Source organism: Nasonia vitripennis, assembly GCF_009193385.2.
Source record: "Nasonia vitripennis strain AsymCx chromosome 4 unlocalized genomic scaffold, Nvit_psr_1.1 chr4_random0006, whole genome shotgun sequence".
Classification (NCBI taxonomy): domain Eukaryota; kingdom Metazoa; phylum Arthropoda; class Insecta; order Hymenoptera; family Pteromalidae; genus Nasonia; species Nasonia vitripennis.
In genome coordinates this window covers 722,552-737,199 of record NW_022279641.1, presented here as the reverse complement: position 1 = coordinate 737,199, position 14,648 = coordinate 722,552, and the positions used below count along the sequence as shown (strand labels likewise).

General features: G+C 47.1%; 1 protein-coding gene across 10 annotated transcripts in view; it reads left to right on the top strand.

Moving 5' to 3' along the window:
• Positions 1 to 14,648, top strand: part of LOC100113835 — a 217,447-nt gene that overhangs the window by 70,345 nt on the left and 132,454 nt on the right. For 8 of the 10 annotated variants that reach the window (XM_008219736.2, XM_031928394.1, XM_003425186.3 and 5 more), the window contains one exon: positions 5,063 to 5,115. The exons of the other annotated variants lie outside the window; for them this stretch is intronic. The gene's annotated coding sequence lies outside the window, so the exon portion shown is untranslated. The remainder of the gene's footprint in view (positions 1 to 5,062; positions 5,116 to 14,648) is intronic. 10 annotated transcript variants of the gene reach the window in all.

The following is a 14,648-nucleotide window of genomic DNA, read 5'->3' as shown; positions in this document are numbered from 1 at the left end:
GCACACTGCCGAGCGAGAATTTCCACACTTGGCTGCACTCGCGCGCGCCCAGCTTCTTCCTCTTTTTTACTTCGCGCCCAGGATTTTTGTTTTTCGCGCCTCTACTCGATCGAGTCTATGGACGGAGTTTCGGAATTCATAAACAGGAGCTCGAGAGAGAAAGTTGGTGCTCGGCGATGATTTACCGCACGCGCACACACACGGCTGTGTTTTCATTCTTGACAAAATTATCCTACTGTGGTAGCATTTTTAGATTAACCGAAATGTTCCTGTGTCAACAAATGTACTGCAGAGGCATGCGTCGAACATAATTAATCAAATTGGCCGGTCCCCCCGCGCGCGCGCGCGCCGAGAATAGCCAAAATCGACAACGGATATTCGATCGATTTGTATTATTTACGTCGCGCTTGCCCCAAGCGCTTGTTTGCAAACGTCGTAGATTATTGGCTTAGAATTAGAATTGTTAACCGCGAATTCCGCGTGTATTGCATCAAACGACGCTATTTCAATACATCGAAATATTGAAATAAACGGGCGTGCGCGGGTACGCCCGTCTCGTTAAAAGCCTGCAGTCCAAGAACGCGGCTCGAAATTTATGTAAACTAATTCCAATTTATTAGTGCAGACGGGTGCGACACGCTCATCATCCCGCGAGAGCGGCGGAATATTTTATTATCAGGATGTAGCCTGGCGAAGAAGAGCGAAAAAAGTGACAAGAGAGTACAGTGCCTTGGAGGCGATGCTGCTGCTGCTTTCCGGCCAAAGTACCGTATAAAGGACGATAATTAACGAGGCGCGTCGTCCGTCGGGGCGAAGAATAATTGCGATGATACCGGCGCTCGAGATTAAACCGGCCCCGGGCGCACCTATATAGCTTTCTCTCTCCCTCTCTCTATGGCCTCCAGCTCTTGGTTATCTTCCCCGTTGGCTCGTAATTGCAGCTTGCATAGACATTAGACGGGCACTTGACAGAAGTCAATCCAATAAGTCGCCGCGCCAACGACGCTGTAGCCGATTTTCGGCCGCAAGAGCTGCCGCGGCCAAACGACGGCTTGAGTAATGATGCAGGCGTCCGGGCACTCGTAGCGCGGACCGACGACCGCAGCGAGCTTTTCTGCAAACTTTTAATCTGGTTTATACGCCGGAGAAAAATTAACATGATGAGATTCAAGGCAAAGATCAGCCATCCTTCTCTTCTTTGCTGGTAAGACTGACCATCAGGAAAGCGCTGCTCACCGCGAACGATTCTTTTATCATCGCAAGGCCACGGGACATTCCAGATCGCAAGCATCGCGAGCTAAGTGCGATTGACGGTCTTTGTACCGGTGCCAGAAGTAGCCCAGCGAATCTACAGCGGCGGCCGATTAGAGCCGAAGGAGAGCTGTCAGCGCGAAGCGCTATTTATAAAGCCTCTTTCTCTCTCTCCCTCTGAAACACGCGACTCGATAGCGTTAATGAGACTGACCGGCTGCTGTTGCGCTCGTGATTGATGTGTAAGCGGGCCAGACTATACGCGCGAGGGCTACGTGCTTTTTTGATTTCCTTTCGTTTTGTTTAATCCCTTGCGCCGTGATGTGCGGTACGAGCGGAATGTTCACCAAATATCGATTGAAGACGCTCCACTTTTCATCGCTTTTTAGAGAAGGGATTATATAAATAAGCGAGCCAAACTCGTCGATTTTCATTAGCAGTTGTATTTATACAAAACAGGGTCACTGGACAGCTGATTCCGATGATGCAGCGATAAGAGATTTCCCTGTACATTTCCGCGGCACGAAAACTGAAAATGAATTGATGATGAGCTCGATCACGAAATCCCATATATCAATCATCGTTTTCTCATACGACCGTAATCACACACGCGAGCGTAGCACAGAATATTTCTAAAAGAAAAAAAGCGTATCTATTGTATACCGCACAGAGCGATTAGACGCTTCGAGAGAAGGAACAAAGCCGTAGGTCTTAGCCAAACTGCGTCTGTTTGTTTGGGACGCGATAATTACACACTCGAGCGCGTCGTCTTTGCAAAACGCCGCGGGCAGTATATTCTACAGTGCAATTCCGCGGAGAGACGCGACGACGACGACAAGCCCGAGGAGTAGGGCTGCATCACGATTGTGAGGCTGATAACGGCGACACCGATAGCAAAGTCTTGTAACGCGTGTTTACGCTCGTCCAATTAATCGACGTAACAGGGTCGCAATTATCGAGGGACGCGGTCTACGAATCTGAAGAATAAGTACACTCGTATCAGTGGTAACATCCGGGTTTGGTTAGCCCCGCGATACTCCAAGCAGATGGAGAACGAGAGAGAGAGAGAGAGAGAGAGAGAGAGAGAGAGAGAGAGAGAGAGAGAGAGAGAGTCGATACCTACGCGTGCGCGGAGCCTATTTGTCAAAGCACTCATGAGTCACTAAGTATACACACGTATATCCGAGAGAGGGGGAGAGCCGGCGCGCGATCCGGGAAATACGCGACGGGCTGATGCAGCATTGCATTGTCCGCAGCTATGCCCGTCACGTATAGCCTCCGAGATTACAACCTCCGCGGAGACGCGCAAGCTCTCCTCTCCGCCAACGCCGTGATCCCGATGCCTTAGCGTTCATACGTCATTGATCCCGCATCGATCGACCTCGGCGTTACATTTTTTTCTCTTCGAGATTCGCCGGAACAACGACGCGCGAAATCTCCCTGATGATAGTTCAGAAGGTTGCGCTCGACGGGCGAATACATTCCGCAAAGTCGAGGCAAACTTGGCTTTTAATTAACGAGCTCGGCGAGCTTCGATTGTCACCGTCAGCAATCGGCATCTCTTTCCGCAACTCTGCGGTCTCTCTCTCTCTCTCTCTCCCTCCCTTTTTATCTCTCCGCCTCTTAAGTTCTCAGCGCAGAAGTGCTTCGCTCGCAGTCTCCAGCGGCTGCTGGATGCAAATTATCGAGCTATACACATCCAGGCGTTCGTTTATCTTGACAAAAACTTTGCCGCGCGCGCGCTCCTTGAATTTCGGAGATTTTTCGTCGCGCAGCAGCTCGTTCATCTTAGTCCAACCGCGTTGCTTTCAATTTCTCTCTCGGCTGCTGCTGCGGAATCAAAAAAGTTGCCGGAGTTATAAACTCTCACGCCCTCCACTCTCCATCTCTCACTCTCTGCCCGAAATTTCTAACCGTGTCAATTCGCGCTAACAAGCTGAGAGTCTCCGGGCCATGAACGCTGATTAAACTCTCCGGAGAGATATTATTGGGAAATAATTAAACTCGTTATAGACACACGAGAATATGCTCGTTGAGCGGGAATCCGAATCTGGTGTACACGATAAAAATCACGGGAGCTGTTAGAGTTGAAGCGTTTTTATTTAATAAACAATAATTATTGTGAATTGCGGGAATGGACGGGTTATTTCGTTCGATTTGCGCTCTGTATACTGACGATTTGGCGCGTTTCGGGATGTAAAAACGGAGCGCTTGACGCGCTTTTGCAGTTGAACAAGAACTTGCACGCGGAGCAAACGTTTCAAAGCCAAGATAAAAGTTCATAAATCTATTCGTCTTGTTCTTCCTCTACAGGAGCTGTTTCGGAATCTCGTCAGCTAATTTATTTATTTATTTTTTTTTTTTCAAGCTGGCGGTAATTTATCGGCTCTCTACGCGAGGTTAACCCTATCAACGAATATTTCCCTGCTAAGCGGTGAAACTCGCGTAAGTAAATAATATGCTCCAATTGTTCGAGCATTGGCCCGCGGCTGTGTAGAGCTACGGTAGTTGCGCTTGACCTGAGAGTGTAACGTAGAGCTTTACCCGCGGCAAGTAGTAGCGCAGCTGATATCGGGTCAGCTTCTAACTCGATGCGCAGACAGTAATGGCCAGGGCAGAGGGAAATTTCGCAAGGCGGGATTAGCTCTGGGTATGTGTTTGATTCCGGATTTCGAATTTCGTGCGAATCGCGCTTCCTTAAATAGGCCCCCGTGTAAAAAATTGAATCCTGCGCTGGCCTCATATCAGTCGAGCAAAATCTCGTGAATGTTGCAGTGATCTCTCTAAGGCGATTTTGCAGGACTGAATAATTTTCCAGCTTTGCTATAGTCTCGTACAAGGTTAATTGCAAGAACTTAATAGAGACGAAATTATATTTGTTTATTGTATATTGCACAGATGATATGTGCTCCACAACAGTTATTGGTGAGCCAGGATACAACGGTTCATCGGTATTTGAGCGGAGAACGACACTATGGCTGAACGTCACTCTTACAAAAAGATCACTGCAACATTCACGAGAGACTAATTTTGCGCTACTGATATGAGATCAATTCCGGACTAAATTTTTTACACGGCTACCATTTTTGGGGGGTTTTTCAGTTACTCTGTCAAATATTTTAGGACGGTCAATTTACGGACAATTGCATGTATGTAGTCTTTTGTCGCCATTTGACAATGCAGAAGAAGACTGTCATTTTGCATCTTCAGTATTAATAATCGCAGCTTTACATCAGTGCGCTGTGCAATATAGCCTGAGCGTCATAGAGAGGTAGCGTTAGAGAATATGTCTAAGTTTCAGCGTTGCACACCAAAAAAAATTCGGAGAAAAGACCGTACAGATGCATGTTTTCGAAAAACGCGTTGTTCCTCATTTTAAAATCATTGAAGTTACTGTTTTTAGTGCTTTTTAACGAGAGAATCAGTTTTTATTTTACTTTTTTTAAATTCGTACAAAGAATTAAAACTAAATTTTCTTGAAGATAAACCTTATTAGTTAAAATGTACATTTTCACCCGTGGGTTCTACCGATTCTTACAGATTGAATCAATAGATTTGTTTAGTCGAGTTCCGAAATGTTAAACCACATTGGACCATCGTACTTTTACAAATTATACAGCTTCACATCGAACTTAAAACATTTCAAATTTTAATTTTAATTCACGTTAAATATTCTAATGGAAAATTACCATCAAATTTAATATCCCTCGCAAAAGCAAACAGATATCACTTTAATTATGCAAAGCGTGAAATCAGCTCATCAGCGTTCCTCCCATCATTATTCAAACTTGTCTTCATCTCCATGTTCCAGGTGAGTCGCTTGCTGCTCTCGATCGTCGACGCTCAATCAGAGGCACCGATGCAGTAAGTTATAACTTTTGAAAATAAAACTTCGACGCGGATACATTGAATTAGACACGCGATTACTCCCCAATAAGAGCCAAAGCAGCAGCAGCAAAGCAGCCGCATACGCTCGAGTACGAGCTACGCAGTTCATCTCGATTCGATGCTAACTATGTTTCGACTTTGCAGCGAACAAGCGCGAGAGCAGCGCAGGCAGTCCCATCCTCGGGTCGAACGTCGAAGCGGACAAAGTTTGTCGCCCGCGCGAACTGCCGACGGCACGCTCCGAATTACCATCTATCCGTCTCTGGCCTTTAATTGCATGCAAATTGAAATTTTCCCGATTCGCCCGCCGGCTGTTTTCGCGCGAGCTGGCGCGCTCGCCCTCGCGAGTGTGTATTTTTAATTTTACGCTAGCTTTTTGTCCCCTCGTCGCTCGTTCGCGCGCGGCGATTACCGATGAATTATGTGCTCTCATTAAACGGCGAGATTGAACGTCGCTTTTTACATCGGAGTCAAGGGATGACACGAAAAGCTCGTAAAGCAAAGCTTACGGCGAACTTCTCCTCGTCATCGCTTTCATTGATTAGCGATTCTCCAGCGCGCGCTCGCTCCGGTGTCTACCGGCTCATGAAAATCGATCGGCTCGGCCTCCTTAAAAAAAAAAAACGAACGCGGGGAAAAAGTCCACTGCAGTTTTTTACGCGCAGGTCGTGATTCGTCTATTTTTTTTTTTTTTTGTCCTCAACGGAGAAAGAAAAACCAATCGAGCCGCGATAAGTTTCAATCGGACGACGCCCTGCTAGACGATGGGGCGGGGGATAAATTTTTCCCGGCAGGGCAAAACTTTGCGCGCACGCAACGCGTCTTCGAATCGCGCGCAAGTTCATTTGCATAAACTCGCGAGAGTGCTCCCCCTCTTTTCTAATTGAATTAAAAGGAAGACACGCGTCCCTATTATGTTTCGCCAGAAGTCCTACCCGGGACGGGGTAATGCAGCCCGAGTAATATTCATAATTCATGCAGCTCTCTGCTGCGCCGTCGCGCCGGGCAGAAAATGAGAATATAAGGAGCTGGAAAACGGGGGAGCTGAAGAAACGGAAAGTTCGAGGAGACGCGAAAGTGAAAGAACAAAGAGTAAGCAGTCGGCGAGGACAGGTGAATCGCCCGCCAGAATTAAAGAGGAAAGTGCGCGGGCGAGGAAGCATTGTTTGCCCTCGACTCTTTTGTTCGCCTCCTGATATCGCATTACCCCGCGTTCTCGCGGGCCGGGATTTGAATTATTCGCTTACGGCAACCCTTTATTCGATTTGCCGCGCGAAATCGGGTCGGCGACGTATATTTTTCACCCGTGCAAATGGACTTACGTCACTTTCGATCGCCGCGACTGTCTCGCGCAACGGCGAATTTTACCCCTCCCCGCGAACCTGGCAATCCGCAGCGGCGCGAAATAATACACGTACACGCGAAATCCCTTTTTGCCCGCATCCATAGCACGTTTCGCAATACGCTTAACGATCCCGAATTTCTTCGGAAGCGGCATAAATAATCATAATTGCCCCGGAGATCCTTTATTATCTGTGCTACTACGCGCTTTTTTGCCCTCAAGAAACCGTTGCTTTTTGCGCCCGTCCCTCTCTCTCTCTCTCTCTCTCTCTCTCTCTCTCTCTCTCTCTCTCTCTCTCGCTCTCTCTCTCTCGCGCGCGCAATCAGAACAGCGGCACACACTCGCGAGATGGAAACCAGACTTTTACTGTGGGACCTGCTGCCGCTGCTGCAGTTGACGAGCGACATGTTTTTTCTCACGACCGTCGTCTCTTTTTAAGGCCATTTGTTCTCCATTTTTCCTCGGCTACTTGGATTACCGCGCGCGGCCGTTTTACGCGCCCGACTTTCTAAAACCGAAAAAAGGTGTTTTATTACGTATCGCTCCGTTTGGCTCGCGCGCTGCTCCGAGGCGGGCTCGCGTATAATCGCGGTGATTAATATTATAATAAATATATTTCACGGTTGTAAAAGCCGGGAAGTTACGGCCGCTTTTCGCTTTCCAGCCATCATTGGGTTCTGCCTTGTTGTATAGGAAGTCCGCGGGGAAAAAATTTCGTCGCCTCCAATGGCGTGTGAAATGACGAAGAAATCCAGCGGATTTTTCGCGCTACCGAGCGCTAATTGATCAAAGTGTGCCTTTCCTCTCTCATGCGCGCACACGTCCGAGCCGCAGGTATTTGCAGCTTGGCACGTGTACACCTCATCGGCGCGAGTGACTCATCAGCGTCTCTCTTTCACTCGGCTATATTCGGATACCGCCGCGCGTACACATATGCATCGCTGCAGAGCGCGCGGACTTATTCGCGTATGCGCGCGCGCGCGCGTTCGTGCGTTTGCATTCATTTACGGATCGGACCGACGCGCGTCGTTTGTTTTGACAGCGTTGCGGCAAGACGGGATACCGTATTATGTTGGTGCAGGGAATATCGTAGCCGGCACCGCGAGAAAACGTCAATCTCGGAAAATTCCAGCTATCCGACGCTCGATATGTTAGTTGTTAGTTAGATTACGATTCTCTTGATCTCGCGCGGCTCACAGGAGTCGAGGCACGCGCGCGAGATACGTCAGCTGCGTGTATTGTAGAGGTACGTGTGCAGCGAGTGAGACAGCCCCGGTAATGCGAAACATTTGTCAAAGACAATCCTCCCGGTTCATTACAGTCACGGCGTGTGTACGTGGACTAAGGCCTACGGGCCACTTCAGCGACACTATCGCGCTGCGCCGACGCGCACACACGGCTGCTGCTGCTTCGTTATATTAATGAATTTGCGCGACGCCGGCATATCTTCCCGGCAGTGCGGATTTTGGATCGATTAGCCGTGAGTGGGAGATAATGCTCGGCAATACTTGCCTCGGCCGATCCGCAATGAGCCAAATGGAAACGTCGCTTCGGACGCGAGGCTGCACTGCTGCCGATCTTGAATGGACGATTGTTATCTTACACCCGCGTGCTTTTTATCTAGTTGCTCGCAGATGAGCTTCGAACTCGCCGGATACGCGCTCTTTTATTGGATCCTGTGAGCACCGTACACGCCGGTCATTGTCTTCGATGCGCTGCAGCGCGTGGAGAGTTTTAGCGGGATGAATTTTTGACGATGGATCGAAAAAAAACAACAATTAAAAGCGCCCGTTTCAATCCTGCTAATGCACCGGGTTTCAAATCATTTTCCATGTGCACATGCGGTTCTTTTATAGTACTTGGATTATTCCGTTGGAGTCTCGCGAAAGCAAAACGTTTATCCCTCGAGCGCAGCCCGGTAATCTGTCGGAGAAGGATCAGCCTCGCGGCCTCATCGGGCAGGGAAATATTTCAATTGACAGGGTGTCCTGCGACTCTCCGCCTCGCGAGAGAATCCTCAGCATTCGAGCCTATATCGATCGCCGGGAAGCTGCGACCCTCGTCGCGCGGCGAGAACGACGTCGGCTCGATAAAACGCTCGCATTCCGCTGCTGCAGGCATTGGGGATCGAGACGAGCGCGCGCGAAAGTCTTAGTAAAATGGAAAATTAAATTCCTAGCGCCGGGGTTCGTCAGTCAGCGCTCGGGGGTATAGAGATGCGGAGCGTTTTTTCGAGTGCGCGAACTTACGGCACATAGTCACGTGCGTCTCCATCGGCTCGATTTTTCGAGGAAGCATTTGAATTTTCGAAATTTCTCGGGCATACGGCGATCTCAATAAAGGGAGAGGCGACGACGATGTTTAATGCAAAATTCAAATGGCCGTCGCTGCTGCTGTGCGCGTCTTTTCGCGTCTCTCGCTCTAGCCCGCGCACATGACGCAATCTTGGCAGGGAGCTCTATATACCGTCGAGAAAGCGGGATATCTTTAATGTATGAGATAATACGCGGAAGACGCGCTCGACAATTTCGGAAGAGTCCAAAGGGGAAATTAGAAGTTGGGCTAAGCCGATTGTCGCGGGCGCGGGAAATTTCCTGCCTCGAGCCCGTAACGAGCCTTCCGCGTTTTTCTTCCCGTCATTTTGGCAGCTCCGGCCGCAGAGACCAACTTTCCGCGGTAAACCAACTGCGCGCGCTATTTATGCAAAGAGTATGCCAACAATACACGTGGCCCACGATGACAGCTAGCGCGCGACCCTCCGATAAACAGGCCCGGCATCGCAGCTTTGTTCTCCCGCGCTTGGACGGCTCATCCACGCCTCTTTATCTCTCTTTCTCTCACGAGACAAAGCTGCCGAAAATTCTCGCGACGCTCGCTCCGGCGAAATTTACGAGACTCGTCGAAAGGAGCCGCTCCGCGACGGGCCGTAATGCGATTTCGCCTACTCTCTAGCGACAATTACCGCCCGGGACGACAATCCACCTACCCCCCGCTCTTCTCGCTCTCGTATCTTCTTACACGAATGGTTTTCGTATACTCGGAAACGCGAGGACGACGAGAGGAGAGGCAGGGAGTATCGACTATTTAAGTTTTCGCAGAGAGGGAGCCGCGCTACTGCAGCGCGGAGGGTGTTCTTGAGAGGTTTGCCGTACAGCGCGAGAGACGAGGGGACGGTTTTTCAGGTGGAATTTAGGTGCAGCGAGCGGGACTGCTGGAAGGTTTCTCGAGATTAAGCTCGGAATTTTCGCTGCGCGTGCTCGGTTTACCTTCGGTAATTAGAGCTCTCGCAGCGGATTAAATACATCAAAAGCAAGTGTGAATGGGAAAAATGAGTATCTCGCAACTCCAGCGAGGGAGTACGGCCATAAAGAATGAAAAATCCGGATGGCGCGCTTTAGGCTTTTTGCATCACGCGCTCGTAAAATTCACTCGCGCGCCGATGTTATTCTTTGCACGCCATGGTTGAAATAACGCGACAAACCCGATGAACTCTTTCTCTCTCAGCGGATAGCTTTTACGATTATACACACAGACACGCGCAGAAGCGTAAAAACATTTCGCGGAATAGAATCTCGCTCGATGTGTGCATACAAACCCGGCGCTGACGAAGGGAAAGCTCCCTCTCTCTCTCTCTCTCGTCGAAAAATCAATCTGCTTATGCACACAATGCGATATCGCTAGCGGGCAATACGCGAGCGAGAACACTTGTTTTGGGAGCGATATCGCGTCGGTATGCATTGTGGAACTGCTGAATGGCAGCAGCTCGCATTGAGTTAGAAGCGATAATTATCCTTTGAAAATTCATCGGAGTTAAACGAGCGCGCTCGTGTCTGTGTGTGCGTGGGTATGTGTGCATGCGCTCGCGCGCCCACGAGTGTACTCCACAAAACCACTTGTTCCGCCACAGATTTGTTCTCTCTGGCTCTGTTGTGTGAAGTGCATATAGGTGAGAGGCGTTTGTTCCGAGTGTACGAGCCTTTCTTCTTTTCCGGAATGGAAATCGCTCCGTGTACGGGGCTTATCGGTTTTTCGATGAGCGTTTTTTTTTTTTTGCATCCACACAGTTGTGCTTTTTTGCGACGGCGTTCGATTATTCATTCGCGGCGCTGATCACCACTCTCCCCGTTCGGGGATCAATTATTGGCAGATGGAATAGGAAATGTTCCTTATATAAGTACGCGATATAGGTATACACTCGCGGCTCGGGCTTGAGACAACTTTTTATCGACGTAGCAACGACAAAGCCGCCGAACCGAGTTGAATATTTTAGGATCGCGCTTGAACGCAGGCCTGGAATAAAATCGCACCGCTCATAACGTGATCGATACCGAAAACACCCTCGACCACATTAATCATCGTGTACTCCCTTTACAAAATTAAAAGACAAAAAAAAGAGAGAAACCGCTAACGCGTCCCGTCGTGAGTTCATCCCTGTTTGACTTTGCCTCGGCGCAAGATAAATACCCATCGCCTCGGCAGATAAAACTCATTAATTACAGCCGCGTGCACGCGTATATAGCTGCGCAGTCTCTCGCGCGTGTGCTATCGGGCGAATCGATCACGAGTGTTCATTTGGCGCCCGCGCGCGCGAAGCCAAGTTCACTTTGCCCCGCACTAAACTCTCTTTCTCTCTCTCTCTCTCTCTCTCTCTCTCTCTCTCTCTCTCTCTCTCTCTCTCTCTCTCTCTCTCTCTCCCTCTCTCTCTACCCTCAATCTCGAAACTTGACAAAGTCTCCGGTTCCCTCGGATTTTCCCGGCTGTATAACGGCGCGCGTGGCGTTCTTGCCCGGCACTTTCATTTCCCACCTGTGGAGCGCAGAGCTGTCTCTCTCTTGGATTCGTATGCGGGTCTCTCCGGCCTTTGAGGCCTTCGAATCGCGTTGTGCCTTCATTAGGTGCTTTGCAATTTTTACCGGATGGTGGATGCGAGAAAAGATGATGAAGAGGGCTGATGAAATCATGAGGGCGTTTTTGTAGCAGTGCCTGAGATAGGGCGTTCTCGAAGCGGCGGCTGAAATAGGGTGTTCTGTCTCTCTGCCGTCGATATGCCATATTTCGCATCCACAAATGTGTACGTCAAAAGACATTGCCATAAGAATCTTACTAAGCTTTCTCTAGCGAGAGCGATATTACTGCAGCTCAAAAATAATTTATCTTTACATACTTATTAATAGAACAGTTATATGAATTTTAAAAAAGCGAGGCCCCGACGCCGTGAAAATGTCATACGTCATCCTACAATATGTATAACCACCAATTCATCACACTCCCACCGCAACGAATTCATCAGTCCACCAAAAAATTACCCCGGCGTTTCATTACGAAAGCAGCACAGTATAGCATCTGTCGAGCACTCGAATTCCGCGAAACTTCGTAATTTAGCTCCTCAATTGCCCGCGACACGCATAACGAGTCTCGTCCACCTGATTTACGGCTCTGGACTCGCGGAATCTAATAAGAACCGACCGCAAAATTTTTCATCCACTTCTTTTCATCGTCTCGTTTCACTCTGCGACGACGAGTGGATTCTAATATTATTACCTGCTGCGCTATAAAGTATACACACTTGGCACGACGTCGACGTCGTCGTCGCGCGAGTTATAATGCGCAGCACGAGGGAGTGAGTGAGAGAGAAAGAGAGAGAGAGAGAGAGAGAGAGGATAAGTGGCTGTTGGAAAAAAGATTATTATGCTGAGCTATAACACCGAGGTTGTTGTTATTATTATACCCTGACGTCAAAATATCCTATACTCACTTTTGCTCGATCTACTTGTTTGCTGCTGCTACTGCTGTATAGTCGGAAGTAATCACACTCGCGAGTCGAGGATATAGTAAAAGATTAAGAGAATTAAAGAAAAATTTAGCAGGAGCTTTTATGCCAGATCCAATAAATCACTTGAGCGTCATGCTCCTTGGTACGTTCCTACTCGCGGCTCTCCACGTGGACCCTCCGTTTTAGGAATGATAAACGGTTTCCAAGCTTAACTCACTTGAAATGTAGGGCAATCGCGTGGAGTACAATCTTCATCATTAAGAGCATATACTCTCGAACTCGTGATTTTTAATCGAATTACGTGCAGCTCATATTATTAGAGTCAATTTTTTGCAACAGGTCTCGACGATAAAAATCACCCACTCATATTAACGTACATTTTCTGCCAACCCATTTTCACGACGATTAAGAGCCATTTGATAAGCTTCGAGAGCGCAACCCATTATCTTTACGCAATGCGAAACTTCAATGCGCCATTAGCTTTCGGAAAATTCGTCGCCCGCGAAATTCCGTCCATAATATTAAATAACTTGTCGTTTACACGTATAAACTAAACAGTCACAACTGCATGTGCTTGACAATGTGCGGTGCTTCTCTTATTCGCAAAATACATGCAGATGAATCTCGGTAGAAATTTCACCTTTTTCGATGGTGATGTATTAACCAACTAGGGTTGTTTTTGCTTGAAATGAACAATTGAATTGAATTTAAAATGATGCATTCAAATCTGTCATTCTTTTATGTTCAGTCGTGCGTAATATAAACGCTTACATTGTTAGTCGATTCATTATTTGTGAATAGCAATTGATTAACGCAGTGCACGTGACGTTTTTAATCTGGGGGTTTCCAGAGGAATAAATCAACTTTCTTCATAATTTGGACAAATATTCGACCGTGCAATGGTTAAGATCGATCGTCAGCTAAAAACAGTGAAAAATCTCGATTCTAAACAAAATCAAATAGTTTATGTCTTTATTAAAAAAATGCCGTAACTGAGTGATCGGTATTTAATGAAGCAGAGCTTACATCAGAGCTCTTTTCTTCTTTTATCAAAATCTTTTTAGTTCATTATCCATACCAAAATAGTTATTTGAAAAAAGGCAAAAACAACTAGCTTTTTGTACCCTTATATTATATTGCATCGAGTATTGATGCCTTAATAAATAATAAAAATCGCGTTCGAGAGATATAGGAATTGCTTTCTGAGAGCGGATTTATTTTGATATTTTCTTGTCACAAGATAAAGGACAGAGAATCAATATAGGCAGTACATATTTAATTGTACTCACAGGAACGTAACACAATCGGATTACTGAGTTGAAGCAGAGAGAAGGAGGAAGGGAGGAGGAGAAGAGTTTGCCGAGAGGGATCCTCTGCCAATCGCGGCTAAATTAATTTCCAGTCGAGCTGCTGCGCTGCTTCTGCGTCTGACGCTCTGTTGGCTAATGCGGAAAAACGCTTTCATCTTGATTTTTTATTTTCTTATCCACAGTTTTTTCGCTATGACGTTTTGTAATCCAAGGTTTCTATTGCAATTGTTAGACGCCCGACGAACTTTGTTGTTAGTAATCTTCCATTTATATTCAGCCCATATACTATTTGATAAAAGAGTGTGCGCAACAACCCATTATGGACTTGTGGTGTAACGAACTTCCGAACTACATTAGACAGCGAAAATTGAATCTGAGACGCCGAGATAAGTTGATTTACGCTTCTGTAAAAATTATACTCGGAGCAAAGTTTCCGACTCGCGAAGCCGCGATAAATATATCACATTTTTATCTAGTCGCGAATAACTCTTACAAAACGATGTTAACTACGTTAGAGTAAAAACTAGCGCTCGATGCTATAATACGTTCAAAAGCGCATATGGGCAATTCTGCGAGAGAAATACACTATTCTTGATTCCAAAAACGGCGAAAAAAATGTTGGGGCACGCGCACGCAACTTTTTTTAAAGATAGTCATTCAACGGCATGTACCTAAGGCACGAAGGAGGAAAATAAGATGATAAATAATAAAAGTTTCATTGTTTTTCCGCGTTTTCAATTGCATTTAACTTTGAATCAAATTAAGCATTTTCAACGCCTTTTATTTATAAATTAAAGTTTTTTTCCCGTCCTTTCATCCTACCAATATACATTTTTTGTTTGTGCCCTCATACATTAGGTACATGCCGTTGAACAATGACCATTTTTCAATCGATCTCAGTAGCCCAGGAAACAGTGTCACAAGGCACTTTTTCAGTGTTGAAACGTGATTTTGCATTGTTTTAAACATGTACAATTGAAAAATAAGTGGTCCAGGCCCGTGTCCCAACAATTTTTTTGGCCGTTTATAAAGTCAAGAAAGTGCATTTTTCCCGTAGAATTCCCCATATATATTGTTGAACGAT